We start from the raw sequence: 13,852 nt of genomic DNA, 5'->3' as shown, positions 1-13,852 counted from the left end.
GCATGCCACAAACACGCATACACTCACACACACTTGCACACACACCGCACGTACACCCACACACTCGAGCATCTTCTCACACAGATGAATTGAATTAAATTGGATTCGTTGAGTTTGTGTAAACAAAATTTTAATGTCTTTTTGCTTTTGAAGTCATTCACTCAAACTCGAGTTGAGCTGTGCAGCACAGGCTCGCCCACACACAGACACAAAGGACCAGAGCTCGATGGGGCACAGAGGGGCATGGTGGGGGATGAGGCGGGTGAGGCGGGCAGGAGTCACCATGATGTTGATATGTCTGACATAAATTTCATCAACTGTCTAAGTTAATGACAGTAAATTTGTTTGAAAATTGCTTTAAAATGGCAGGGCAACCAAGCAGCGCAAAAACAGAGTCCGGGCACTTTTGGGAGGCTGGAGCAGGGACGAGTTGAGCTGTGAGGCTGGTACATTGGTTACTTGTTAAGGTGGGTAGGCACATACAGATACGCCCACCCGGCCGACCTCCCCCTCACAGATACACACGCACACAGAGACATCGCATGGGCGCCATGTCGCTGTGACAGCCGTGCGCCAAAGACGCTGGCAAAGGCAAAAGAAATGACTGAATCCAGCGAAATGTGTCATGATAACTCAAATAAAGAATGGAAGCCAACCCATGCTGAAACCCGCTGTCGCAGCCAGCCCCTCCCCGAAGCCGGAGCCTCTCCTCACGGGTTCAAGTCAGTCAACCAGCCGCGAAATGCAAAGTGCGCGGCATTCGTGGCAGCGGAAGCAGCCCCCACACACACACATGCAAGCTTAAGGGGAAAAAATGTGAAAAGAGGAGCACAGGATGCCGGCTAGGATGAACTTATTACGTAAGGGCGAATTTATAAAGTGAAACGAGTTAAATGCCAGGCCAAGAGCGTCTCTGGGGTGTGTCGAGTAACCACCAGTAACCAAAAACAACAGAAACCAAACTTGACACGGAAAGAAAAGCCACAAAATCAGTTTTATGTTTTATTTTAATGGCTTCTCTTAGATCTCCCAACTGAAAACACAATAACAATGTATGGAATTAAATAAAACTTAAATTGAATACACATCTTACCCTCATATAGGTTCATTGAATTTTACTAAAAACCAAACTCTTTATTTATTATATTAAATTTTTTCGTTAATTCTATGGTTTTTTCCCTCCGTGCTGTGACAGCTAAGAAATCATTTCTCTCTGCCTGTGTCTTGCGCTCAAAAATTTTTAATCTGATGATGTCAACACAAATTGTGGCGCACAGTCAAGGGTGCCGCAAAAAAACAGAACATGGGGCGTCGCGGAAAAAAAAAGAAAGCCCCACTCAAGGACTCCGCAAAACGCTCCGGCTGGCAAAAGGTTAGACGGTTAGGCGAGTGTCAGGCGAGGAGCTGAGCTCGCCTTCGAGTGGCGTGCTAGAATCTGCGACTGCGACATCCACTGGAACTGAAAGTGCAACTGCCACAGCAGCCAGTTTTGCAGCCACAGCGGCCTTGTAGTGTCACTTACACCACATAAATTTGCGCGGGTTTTTATTATTTTTCCCTTTTTTTTTTTTTATTTTGTACTTGCTATTACACAACTGCAATTTGCAGTTCCCGCTGCAGGCGCACTCCGTGGCAAAGACTATGTAGCTGTGAGGGTGTCGGGCCAGAGCGCTAATGTTAGGCACTGCAGCGTGAAGGATGCGGAGATGCCTTGGCTTGTTGAGTGTGTCTTCTTCCTGCCAGGACGGCTGGCTCAGCTCTCAGCTCACAGACGCTAAATGATGTCGGGTTGGCATATAGCGGTGTAGAGCGAAGGTCACTGGACAGGTAATCATGGGCCATATATAATTTCCCACATGAGTATGGGGAAAATGGTGCTTCAGAAAGACTTATTAAAAAGGTTTTTTACCCTTAATACTAGTGTCAAGCTACAAATAGTGTAGACAACTTAATGGAAATATTCGATTAGCGTACAGGCAGTTGTTCTATAATGGAAGTCAATTCTGATATAAGATACCGCTATGGTAACATTTGTTGCCATTACAAGTCCTGCAAAACCAATCGGAATACGGGCTATGGCCCCAGGTCAACAGAGAAAGGATACAGACATACCAGTTACCCAAACACCCATGACATAGTGCCAAAAGTCACGAGTTTGCCTGTTCCTGGCCATATCTGCTTTAACTTATCGACATCGCCCGCAAGTATATCAAATTTACGATTCCCTTCGTACATGCATAACAATTATGAACATACATATGTATACGTGGGAGGGTTCGAGGAGAAATAGTGCCACGGGCTATCAGACAACAGTAACAAACGGAATACAAAGATAACAATGACTTAAGTGGCAAACAACAGTCTCCAATTAAATGGCATTCCGCCCTTGTGCAAATTATGGTAGTGAAGCGAACCCAGCTGAATGCATTGCAAATGCCGTATATTAAATTCCGATCCGAAAATTAAAAGGCGACTGTGCGCCATGTTACGATGAAGATGCCAGCGCATCGCTGCGATACTCTTTTTCCAATCCGATCCGGTCCAGTCCGGTCCGACGGCTGCAATTTAATGAAAGTATCACAATGATTGGTTTCCACTGGCGACTAAGCAGCGGCAAAAATGTCCGGCATAATGAATGGCATTGGGCAAAGACACTGGGCGCCGCTAGCCCCATCGACCGTTGTCGTCTTGGTCCGAGTTGCATTAGTCGCCAACATGGAAATGCTATATATAAGCCCGGACAGGAGCCTTGGCTGACAGGCAGCTTAAATCCTGCCGAAAGCGCACAGAATAGTGGCTGCAGAAAGCTGCTGGAGAAGCATCAGCATCACCATCATCGGAGCAGCTACTACACTTGAAGAAACAATTATCTTCAATATTTTCTCAAGCAATTGATGTTCTATGTTGAGTTCACAGGGTTTTTAAAAGTTTGTTAATGAGGTGTTTGAATATTTGAATATTTGAATGGTAAGATTTTTTCAAGTGCTTTAGAAACCCGGAAAGATGCATTGTTTGGCGTAGAATTTAATTTTAGTTTAACTTTGTAATTTATCGATGCCGTATGTCGTCGACGAGCTCAAGCTGCTCTTCCCTTTTTGGTCTTCACGGCTTCAGGACAGAACGCTCTCGTTTCTAGTCCTCCCCAGAAACAAACGTCCGTGGCAGCGTCCGAATGGCAGAAGGTCCTTTTTACAGGATAAGGCTAGGCGGTGGTGATGGCTATCAAGCGCAGTGCAGCGCAGCTCGCTACTGACATTGCTGCTGACTACCTTCATTAGTGTTTTGTTTGGCTTTGGCTAACCATGGGGGACAGGCAGGGATCCCTTTTTTGATGTGGGCTTGAGCTTTTTGAAGTTTGCCTCCCAAAAAGTGCACAGCACTTTTGCCACTGCAAGTTTCCAATCCTTGGTCCCTTTCGCATTTTTTGTTTTCTGTTTCCTATTTTCCTCTATATTGTTGGTTGGATGGCTTGGATGGTTCGCCTTGCCAGCTGCGCTCTGTCTTGCATTTGTCTTCATCGACAGCCAAGTTGTTAGCTCTTTCATTTTTCTTTCGGTTGCAAAAACTTTTGACTCCCTCCTCTCGTTCTCATTTGCCCGCCTCGCCTTCCACTCAATTCCCATTCCTGCTCGTATTCCCACTCCGGTTGCCACCGCCACTGCCACTGAAACAGTCATTCCGCTTTCCCTGGTATCAGTGGCTAACTCGTTTGTCTTTTCAGTTCGCTTTACGTATACGTAATGACAATTAGAATTTGACAGACACAGCGCTCCGAAAGTTGCCCCGGCTAGTTGCCTCCAGCAGCTGTTATTGTTGATTGCATCTAATCCCGAAGATTTTATACTTGCTGCAGTTCCAGCCCCCAAAACCCATCACCCAGCAGCCAGCAGCACCCACTCCATTAGTCCTTAATGAACAAGTTACAATTTGGGCGAGCTGAAAGCGAAGACACCCTCCTACCCTCGACTGTCTCTGTGGCTCATCAATATGGAATTAGACCCCTTGTTCCATAGGGTAGAATAATAGTTTTACCCAAAAACTCAAACTGCCACTGATCTGGCTAGTTAACAGGCGCATTACGTGATAGCAGCTTTTAATTTGCGGGTGTCGGGGCGTTCACCCCAATCAGAAGTCGTCAGGAGGCAGAAGTCAGGAGGGGGAGGAGACAGGACCTGCAAGCTCTCAAATATTCTCAAGTGCACTTCGGCATGAATGTCTGCATTCATACTTGGACATATTTGAAGCACAAGTTGTTGAAGCTAATTAATATTCTCGCATTACAAATATGCGCTCAATTATGCATAATTAGTCGAGCACGTGTAGCCACGCCCCAGCCATTAGACGGACAGAAAAAGAACAGGACTGGTACTGGAGCGGGAAAGGACTCGGTCGTCAGAGTGACGACTTCTGTCTGCCCGTCTGTCAGTCCATCAGTCTGCTTGTCCGTCGACTGTGTACATGGAAATCCAATTTCGCATGGGTTTCATTAGCAGCTCAGCTCTGTTCGGTTAGATGTCTCCCACTCGTGTGGGTGACTCAAGCAATTTAGCTCCACGCTTTCCAACGGAAAAGGACAAAACCGCAAAAAATAATTAAGCACTCGCCGAATTCGCAACTTGGCAATGTCAGCTTCAAAAGCGAAAGCTTTCGCAGAAACCCATGTCGCAGCCGCGGCGCAAATCAATGGCTTTTGGTATTGAAATATTGGAAGCCCCTTTTTTGGATACAAATTCTCATCCTGCCGTGGCTTAGTCTTAGAGTATCCACTCGGGCTTCTCGTGCCAATGACGGCAAACAACAGCACAACGGACATGTCTCGCCTCACATTGCCGGAGCCGGAGGCAATCGCGCCGTAGGCTTGTTATATTGAGTTGTCTGTCCATCAGTCAGCCAGATAGCCATCCTGGCAGTCAGTTAGTCAGTTCTCAGTGTTCTAGGCTCGGTGTTCGGTGCACGATGGTCGGTGCTTGGTTCTCAGCTTGTTGGTTGGCATCAAATGAAGTGAAATCGATGCTCTGCTGGCTCTATTCATATGAGCGAAGTAGGGATGGCCAGACGCAGATATAGTCAGTCAACCAGTCAGTCATTCTGTAGCACTTGGAGAAATTAGAGTAGAATGCTATGTCTAGCTTAGATATTATTGCTATTTGTAACCCTGCTTTTAACCATAACGATGGGAAATTTCTTGTAAAATTTTTTAAAGTGCACGTATCAGGCAGCACTGGAGGCCAGAAACCGGAGAGAAATGCTATCCCGCTGCGGGCGGGCCACATGCGGGCAGCTGTCAATGTGTCTATGGAAATGCGCGGCGCACATTTGAGTGGATTTGCTAACTGATTTTGTTGTACAGGCGACTGCCGGCCACTGATGATTGCGATTTGCGATGCCGCACTGTCCAAAGTGTTCCGGCGTTTTGTGCTGACAATCGAATTGTGTTGACGTGGCTGGATTATTACTTCATAAGCTGGCTGAAACAATAAAATAATAATACCCCAGGCCCTACACCCCTGCCAGGCTCTGCATCAATCCCCGAAAGCAAAGCATGGAATCGAAATCGCAATGTCAATTATCAGCGTTTCCCTGTCAACTGTTCGGGCGCGCTCTTGTCTTCTTGATTTCTGCCACGACATGCCCTGTCGATCCAGCAAACCCATTAACCATTTCATTCGATTTTCGTATGCGAATCTCAATTGCCAATGGCATTCCCTATTAGCAGTGGCTAAGCTAATTTGCTGCCAAAGACATGCCATAGTCGTGCAGACTCGTCGAACCGACTTGGAGCCACTTGACTGGGACCACAATGCCAATTGTCGTAGTCAGCGGGGCGTGGCCGGATTTAGTAATAAGCTGGAAGTGCGTCGAGTTCATTTAATTGAGCCCGGAGATAAAATCAATCAGTTTGGTCGAGTCAATGAGATTGCTGTTTGCATACATCCCCCACCAGCAGATAATTGTCATCAAGTCAACGGAAACTAAACGACAAATCAAGATTTTTGTTGCTTATTATCGTAATCCTTTCCTATATTATATATTAACTCTTATCTACTAAAGTAGTCGTAGCAGACAGTTAATATTTTGTGCAATCCCAGATAATATATTTACATAATCATTTAGTAAAGTTATTTTATTGAAAACGTATCAAAGGAAAAACCTACTGATGGGGTCACAATGACGTGACAAAACCGAATTTCACGATGGGAATCGATGGGGCGCCATGGCAGTTATTTCCGCTCGCATTCGTGTTCCACAGAAAGGAATGACGAAAGGACGAAAACCTGTTAAGCACTCAACGCATTGAAGAAAATATTCGGAAATAAGTTCATTCGTATGGAGTTTGCCTAGGAGCGAGTGGGTCTTACAGAGGGGCATAGTCCGTGGTTGGACCTTTAAATGGATTTTACGGAATCCTCATTTAAATACACAACGGGTGGCAATCGCTAAAAGCTGATTTAAGCCGGAAAATGAATACTCTCTCAATATTTTTTTCAAAATTAAACTTACTTTGCATTGTGAAAGAATATTTAAAAGTTGAGTACCAAATATCTGTAGAGAAAAAATTTAATTCCCACTTTAAGCCTAAAGCTAATACCCTCCCGGAAATATCCTTGGTAACGTAGGGCATGTATGGCTTCTGTGGTGTATGGCAGCAAGGGAGCCAGTTCGGTAATCGCATATGCCTGGCCGCAGAAACAACCCACATGCACACACAGCTGCCCACGGCTTCAGTGTGGGAAAAACCGGGAAAATGACCGGGGAGCCTGGTGAACGGTGAACGGCGTACGCCGTACGACGAAGGGGCCTTGGAGAGTGGGGCGGCGGCGTGGAGGTCAGTGGTAAATGCGAGCGCTCGACCGGCATAAAAAGCTTGTTCTATGCAGTCGTTTAGCCTAACCGCAACATTATGTCGAATGCTGGAATCTTCAATCTGCTGATGTTGCTTCTGGTCCTGTTTCTGTTCCTGCTCGTAAGCGCTTCCAGGATGAGGGTAGTCGCTGGCCTGGAGTTTATGCTTCGGGTCAAGCATGAAGGCATACTCATTTTCCCCTGCCTTCCGCTTGGGTTCTAAATTCTCGCTGAAATATGCAGAAAGATGCGTGTCTGTGTGAGCGCTGGTATTGTTTAATTTTGAAATTTTTACCCTGCACAGACAAGAAGCTTAATAAGCAAACGATGTTATATATTACGAGCATATATCGTGTTGCATGCCTTAACCCAGACCTTGGAGAGAACCCTGAATGCGTTTAACTGGCAATTACCAGCAAAACATTAATGTGCGTTTTTCGCTTTGAGGAGAAACTTAATTCAATTGCCGCTGCACTCAGTTGTCGGAACTTTTAGGCAGATCTACAGGAAGCTTCGCAGCGGAAGAGCCGGTGCAGGAACGGCCGCCCACAGGACGAGTTGGGAGCCAGGCCAAGTCCATTAAGTTGCTTTAATTATTTAGCAGCCTTAAAAGCAAAGCAATGGCAACGCCTGGTAAAGGCCTCTGCGTTTTTAATTCCAACGAGCCTTTGCATTTAATTATGAACAATTTTGTCTGTGCCACAGTCCGTACAGAGTTTTGCAAACTTTGTCATCATCTGACCCACCGCCCAGCAAAGGGTCCCGCCGACCCGCCGTCCGGTCGACAATAAATAATACGACCTTTAATACGAGGGCGAGGAAGGGCCAGTGCCAGTAAGGGATAGGTTGGGATGGATGGATGGCACATAATTTGTGGAAAAATTCCGATGGCTGGCCGATTGGCTTTTGCCACCTGACAGTTGAAACTTTTCGCAAACCCAAGAAGCACATGCACGAAATCATATCCACGCACAACAAACACAAATCTTTCCCACACACACTCTGCCATAGCACCCAAAACGCACACAAACTGAGGCAAAGCCATAGCTATTGCCATTCGAACTTGGGCCTGATCCCGAGACGAAGGCTAGCTGCGTCAACGGCACAATTTCGTAATTTTTATGGCAAAAGTTCTCTAATCAAATTTAATGAATTGTGAAAAAGGCAACAAATATACGACAACTTTCTAGCAAAGTTTGTCCTGAGTTGTTCGGCCGACCCTCCCCGGCGCTCTGCCCGACCTGACTTGACTCGAGCCGAGCTGATATTTCTTATAAGTAGACGTCACTCCACATCCACAACCATGTCGTTGTGAATGTCGAGGATGCGGCATCGATTTGGTTTGGCGTTGTAAATTGGCGGATGTGATTTTTGTGGGCTGGCATTATTAAATGCGGCATAAAATCAGCAGCCCAACAGCACTCACAGCCCACCGGCATTGAAGTCTAACAAATGCGCACAGTTAGCAGGGCAGCCAACAAATTGTTGTGTACACTTTCTTTCTGACTATGGTTGCTCCACCAAGTCCCCTTTCAAGCGTTCCTAGCTGTGTCCTTTGTCAGGGTTGTCCGGGCATTGTTGAACCACTTTTGCCGGCTAAAAGTTTGTCAATGTAACGAAAAACTGTGTTTAAGTAAATTTTTCATAAATTTTCTGTTTGTTGAACTTGAGTGGAGCAGTGGGAGTGCCGATGAGTAGTTGACTGAGAACTGTCTGTGCTTGGTGGGGTACAATAAATTATATTATTCTATTTTCCCCCCTAAAAAAAATCGCATTTATAGTCCTAGCTCAAATTCTAATTAAGATAATTGCCAGTGGAAAATAAAATTTTCTAAATTTATTAGACACCCTGTATGTGCCTGCTGTTGGCTCGGCTCATAATAAGCCGCCATAAATTGTTATATTTTATTAATGTGCCTTGAACGCGTCGAGTTTGTTACCAGTTGGCCATATGGAAGTATTAATCAAAGCAAGAACAAAAAGCGTAGCATACATTTGAGCGCTGCAAAATTTTAGCTATTTTTCATTATGCGCGTATTTTTGGGCGATGCTCTAGCCAAAGTTTTGTTTCGTTACGAAAGGCAAAGGCAATTTACGCATCGCCACAAATATTCCACGGGTCTGGGTGTGGGCGTGAGTCTGCAAGTACGGATGTATGATGGCCCATGAGAGGATGTCTGTGTGCCGATGGGGCACCATTATGATTACTCATACGCTGCGTTTGCAACAATCATACGCCACGTTATTAGCTGTGTCAGCCCAACAAAAATAATGACAATGAGAATATGCCAAAAGTATTTGTATATTCCCACCAATATACATGGATACCTAGCACACACGCACGCACCACACTCGCACACATAATCGCACTACAGTTGTGGTAGTTTCCCAGCTCCTTGCCAAAAGATGACGACGTCTTAACTCCTCATTGCCGTCGTCGTTAGCGTCTTGCTGCTCTCGGCTTGGCCAACTGAAACGTCGAGATTTATGTCTTGGCATGATCTTTTGTGCCAGCAGCTAAGGAAATATTTTATGAAATAATACACACAGAACACACGCTTAAACACACAAGCTCACTTATGACTATATACACGTAGTATATACTCATTTCGGGCGCTAAGTGCTTTCTGCTGCGTCATCCTTTAAGTATTTGCGGCATAATTAGCTTGCAGAGTGCGTGTGTCGAGAGTCGAATGTGTCAAGTCGAGCACCGAGCGGAATGGAGTGGAGTGGAGTTGAGAAAACTAACAACAAATATCCGGACTAATTGTTATGTTAGGCGAAAATTGAAAAGGTACGGTGCCCGGTCTCCAGCACAATGGTGTGCCGGGTCTTTGCTTTTAAAGTCGGGTAATTACGGGCAGGAGTCTATTCAAAGTCATTCCGCTTTAAGCTCACTGCTTATTCGTTTTAAATGTCAATAGTCAGAAGTCAAGAGTCACCCCGGTAAACCACATCAAAGGTTGCAGGCTGGGCGAAAGCCTACATTTGCAGCCTTTCCACTTTTTTGTGTTTTTATTTTTTGAAATTTTTGCGAATTTGTTAGCTAATTAAACATCGCTTGGCCGGTTATAAATTTACGGCTCTGCAACGGAAATTCCCGGCTTATAGTTTTGATTTGGCTTTCTGTTTTTTATTATTTGGGGGGCTTTGGGGTCCGCAAATTGAGTTCGTTGCCCCTGACGGCCCGCCAGAGGCATGTTGCAATGGCAATAGCAGTAGCAACAGCGGCAACGCGGCGTATGCGCAATATTTGCTGGCTGTGCAGCATTTCTTTGGCACTTGGCTGGCCGAAACGCAGTCAGCTGAACTTTGACAGTGCCGGGCTGTAATTTATGACTTGTTTTACAGCACCCCCACATATACGAACACTCCATCGATAGATGGCGCCACTCCCGAGCGAAGGACTTGAAATATTTATGGAGTTTTCTTTTCGTTACAATTTTTTTTCTTTGCCCTATTCGTTTAGATTTCTATTTTTTTTTTGCTTTTTTTTTGGCTCTGTCCTGCTTTTTCTCTGATGTGGTTTTATCTTGGGGACACGCCCCCGCTGACAAGCTGTTAAGTGGGCGGAGGACGAAAGGCGGTGTCCGTTGGGTCGCTTAGTCAACAGTTGACTTTGCCTTTGTTTATGACATGTCCCCTCATTCATTTTAATTAATTCTAGCCAGCATTTCGCGCCCATGGCAATGACGTCGCAATGCAAACAATAAAAAACAAGCTCTTGCAGAAAAAAAGAAGGAACTCCAACTTGATCTCGGACTAAGGATTGGCTTGGACATGGCTTTGGGGGTGGCTGGCCTATTCTTATGTAAAAATCACGGAGGCGTTTATGCTGGCCAACTATTTTTATTTTCATTTTCATTTTTATGCTCATTCTTGGCGGCTGCCGCACAAGTTACCCGGCAACATTGCGATGTCGAGGCCAGGCATTGGGGGCATGGGCATTATTGACGTAGTTTATGGAGCCATTTATGACGATTCAACATTTTTATTTCAACCACACTGCAAGGCGAACCGGTGGCGGGGGGAACGCGGAAGGATCCTCAGGCAAGAGCTGGAGTAGGAGCACGAGCCGGAGCAGAATCATCTTAAATTTACTGCTTGTAAAAGCCGCTTTCTCCGGTGTGGGTAAATAAAAACAAAAGACGAAGGGAGAACAATGCCAAAACAACCGACGAGTCAGCCATAGATAGAGCTTAGATGCGCCAAGCGTATCGAGTTTCTATTATCTCTGGAAAAACGTCGCGACGTCTAGGAGTCGAAAAGTTTTTACGCAAAAGACGAACGGCGAACTTAAAAAATAAAAATAAATACTCAACGAAAACATAAAGCAAAACCGCCAGGAGCACTGAGCAGGAGTGCTAAGAGGTAGCTGGCAAGCAGGCAGGCGGGCAGGAGCTTTCCTGGCATCCTCACACAGGCGCATAATGAAGCGCGTCATTATCCTTAAGATACATAAACAATGCCAGCACCGAGGTAGTGCAGCTTCGCTTTAGCTGCGACCATATCTCTCAGCCATAGTCTGAACTATAAGCCAAACAAACAGAAACAGAAGCAACAATACAGAAAAGTTGAGCAAGCGACTGGAAAATGTCCAGGCATTGTTTCTTCTCTGTGCTTAATTACCAGGCAAAAGCCCTTTAGTTCTTTGAACTGAGAAAAACTTTTGCCATACGAAGACTTCGACTATTGTGAATTTATACAATTACCTTGCTAACCCTTTAACCATCACCGCAAAGAATTTTCATAAAGTACTTAATTTCTTTGTTAGGGTTTTTCAAATATTTTCGATATTAAACAATGCCGATAGGGGGTGCCATCCTTCTTTGACTTGATCGACCTGTGATTGATTATGGTATTCCCAATTAGCAGGCATAAACATTATTTTAAAATGCCGAGAGTGCCAGACACTGGCAGTCTGGCACCCACCACAAAGGATTGAACGAAATAATAAATTTAATCGAAAAAGTGCATAGAATAATATGCATGGAAAATATTTTTAATAGATGGTTTTAGTGGCATCCTTTTGTGCCGCATACCACATGCAAGTTTATTTTCTCAGGGTAATTCGGGCCAGAGCTGTGAAGAGGGCTTTTTGCCCGTTTTTGTTTCTTGCAGAGCATTTATTGGTTTTTGAATTTTAATTAAAATTTGATAGCCGCCGGCGCCAAAAGCAGTAGTCGTTTAGCTTGGGCCCGCACAAAAATATTCGCATCTGCAGCAGCAGCATAGTAAGGGTTTGATTGTGTTTCCGGGGGATCAGAGAGATAAGGGGATCATTGGTTGTGGAATGATTTTATTTAGAGTTTATCCCCTTCCCAGACTGACCAGCATCGCTGCCGGCTTGTTATTGTTGTCTAATATTGGCTATGGTTTATGTTTTTCAATTGCATTTTCGGAGCAAAGTTTCGCAGATATTTGCGCTCTCTTTTGGTCCATAAAAGTTTATTAGCCCAACACATGGTGCAAGAGCTGCTGCGGCAAGATGGATTGATGAGGCGGTTGGGTTAGGTGAGTGTACCTTTGTATGCTACCTGGGCCAATCAAATTAAAGCCGTGGTTTAGTGCGCCGGGCTCAAAATTTCATTTGTGTTAAGCTGGCTAAATTGTTTGGCTTATTATGTTGCTCTGGTGCGGCTGTGGCCGCTTCTTCTGCACTGTGCACATGGCGTATGAGTAATGTTTATATGAAAATTATGCAAAATGCATATTAAAAAAATGAAAAAAAGGTGAAGCTCACCCGCTCCCTGGCGCACTGTGCACTAAAAATGTGAGCCAAAAGCTTCTTAAGGATTAAAAACGTCAGCAATTTTGTGGTACACCAAAAAAGCAAAACAAAAACGAAGGGAATGGGGATGGGGTTGGGGGAAACACAGAAAAAGAGGACAAAGCAAGGCAACAGCCACAAAAATATTTAATAAATTTTACAAGTAAATAAGCACCAGCCAGGCAAAGTTATAAAAACTGCAAAAGAGCAGAATTTTTCGTTTTCTCGTCATGTTTTTTTCTTGTTGCTGCTTTGTGGCATGAAGGGTTAAAGGCTGGGAGGTTGGGTGGTTCCGGTGTACGGTGTGCCACATGTTAATGATAGTTTGCCAAAAGCCGCAGCTGCAACAAATCTGTCAGGGGCATGGCGGTAGCGGAGGGTACATGGTTAAGAGGCGTGGCTATGTGCCTTAGTTGACTGACATGTAAATAAAAATAAAGTGCGTCACCGTCAAGTGACGACAAAGTGAAACGGATGTATACGGCACATTTGGCTTTAATGCTGCATAATAGCCAAACAATTTCATTTCTCACACTCGAGCTCTCCACAGCCATCGACGTAGCCGTTGTCGTTGTCATTGTCGTTGCTTTGCCTCTTTGGCTTTGGCTTTGGCTTTAACGTTTTGGCCTTTTGATTTTCCTGCGAATGTCAACAGTTTTGCAAGCTGCACGCTGGGCCATAAACACACACATGCGAGAGGAGGGAATCTCCTTCAGATCTCGGGGCTACTGCAGCTCCTGTCGGACTGGTTTCGGGTCACTTAAGTTTTATGTGGCGAAACGCGTTACCAAATTGCGTTCAAATTGCGCACGCAGATAACAGTTTTTCATTACGGCACATAAAAGCGTTTGCCATTGTCCTTGCCGGCCTCCAGCCGCCCTCGAATCCGTATCTGCTGTTTTTGGGCACTGCTGCTGAACGGCTGCCCTGCCAAATTGTTACGCCAACACGTGCCGCACTTTGCAGCTCATGTCAGCAGACAGCAACATCAACATCAACGGCAACGGCAAAAGCAACGCACCACAGCAACAGGCAGGGCTTTGTCCAGTTTAATGCTGGGCAGGGACACTTCGCACTCCAATAGCACTCTTGCCGCACCCGAAAAACATCGTGGCCCACATGGTCAGTGCTCGGTGCTGTCACATCGCTGATGATCCCATAGCACTTAGATTAGAAGCTTTCCCAAAACCACACTCGGAGAAATTATTTTTGATAGTCAGAAACCAATATAATGTGGCT

This window comes from Drosophila bipectinata, chromosome 3R (assembly GCF_030179905.1).
Source record: "Drosophila bipectinata strain 14024-0381.07 chromosome 3R, DbipHiC1v2, whole genome shotgun sequence".
In the NCBI taxonomy this organism is placed as follows: Eukaryota; Metazoa; Arthropoda; class Insecta; order Diptera; family Drosophilidae; genus Drosophila; species Drosophila bipectinata.
This window is presented reverse-complemented; position numbering follows the sequence as displayed.